At 37.9% G+C, this 1705-nt stretch overlaps 1 protein-coding gene across 1 annotated transcript in view; it reads left to right on the top strand.

Moving 5' to 3' along the window:
- Positions 1-1705, top strand: part of NWD1 (NACHT and WD repeat domain containing 1) — a 95437-nt gene that overhangs the window by 66947 nt on the left and 26785 nt on the right.

Below are 1705 nucleotides of genomic sequence, written 5' to 3'. Positions count from 1 at the left end.
GTTTAAACCTTTTCTTGAGTTTTTGTAATAGTGGTCTTATACAATATTTGTCCTTCTGTGACTGATTAAATTCACTCAGCATAATGACCTCCAGATTCCTTCATGTTATAAGATGTTTCATGGCTTCATCATTGTTCTTTATCATTGCATAGTATTCCATTGTATGGATATACCATAATTTGTTTATCCATTTGTCCATTGATGGGTGCCTAGGTTGTTTCCATTTTTTGCTATTGTGAACAGTGCTGCAATGAACATGGGTATGCATATATCTATTCATGTAACGGCTCTTACTTCTCTAGGATATACTTCAAGGAATGGGATAGCCGGATCGTATGGTACTTCTACTCCTAGCTTTTTAAGGAAGCGCCAAATTGATTTCCAAAGTGGTTGTACCATTTTACACTCCCATCAACAGTGTATAAGTGTTCCAGTCTCTCCACAACCTCTCCAGCATTTATTATTATGTGTTTTTTGGCTTAATGCTAGCCTTGTATCTCATTGTAATTTTGATTTGCCTTTCTCTAATGGCTAATGATCGTGAGCATTTCTTCATGTGTCTGTTAGCCGCCTGAATATCTTCTTTGACACAGTGCCTGTTCATATCCTTTGCCGATTTTTTAATTGGGTTATTTGTCTTTCTGTTGTTGAGGTTTTTCAGTATCTTGCAGATTTTAGAGATTAGACGCTGATCAGATTTGTCGTAGCCAAAAACTTTTTCCCAGTCTGTAGGTTGTCTTTTGACTCTTTCGGTGAAGTCTTTTGATGAGCATAAGTGTTTGATTTTTAGGAGCTCCCAGTTATCTGTCTCTCTTCTGGTGCTTGTGCATTGTTACTTATGGTTTGTGTTGTGTTTATGCCATGTATTAGGGCTCCTAGCATTGTCCCTATTTTTTCTTCCCTGATCTTTATTGTTTTTAATTTTATATTTAAGTCTTTGATCCATTTTGAGTTAGTTTTTGTGCATGGTGTGAGGTATAGGTCTTGTTTCTGTTTTTGCAGATGGATATCCAGTTATGCCAGCACCATTTGTTAAAGAGACTGTCTTTTCCCCAGTTAACGGACTTTGGGCCTTTGTCAAATACCAGCTGCTCATAGGCAGATGAATTTATGTCTGGATTCTCAGTTCTGTTCCATTGCTCTATGTATCTGTTGCTGTACCAGTACCAGGCTGCTTTGACTACTGTGGTGGTATAATAGTTTCTAAAATCAGGTAGTGTGAGGCCTCTCACTTTGTTCTTCTTCTTGAGTAGTGATTTACTTAATCTGGGGCCTCTTCCCTTTCCACGTGAAGTTGGTGATTTGTTTCTCCATCTCATTAAAACATGCCAGTGGAATTTGGACCGGGATTGCATTGTATCTGTAGATCACTTTGGGTAGAACTGACATTTTCACAACGTTGAGTCTACCTATCCATGAGGAAGATATGTTTTTCCACTTATGCAGGTCTCTTTTGGTTTCTTGCAGTAATGTCTTGTAGTTTTCATTGTACAGGTCTCTTACGTCTCCGGTTAGATTTATTCCTAAGTATTTTATCTTCTTGGGGGCTATTGTAAATGGTATTGATTGGGTGATTTCCTCTTCGAGGTTCTCTTTGCTGGTGTAAAGGAATCCAACTTATTTTTGTATGTGTAGCTTGTATCCTGAAACTTTGCTGAAATCTTCTGTTAGTTCCAGTAGTTTTCTTGTGGATTCTTTGGGGTTT

The sequence above is a fragment of the Trichechus manatus genome, unplaced genomic scaffold (genome assembly GCF_000243295.1).
Source record: "Trichechus manatus latirostris isolate Lorelei unplaced genomic scaffold, TriManLat1.0 scaffold00122, whole genome shotgun sequence".
Classification (NCBI taxonomy): Eukaryota; Metazoa; Chordata; class Mammalia; order Sirenia; family Trichechidae; genus Trichechus; species Trichechus manatus.
Note: the sequence above shows the minus strand (reverse complement) of the source record. Positions and strands in the feature narration are given on the sequence as shown.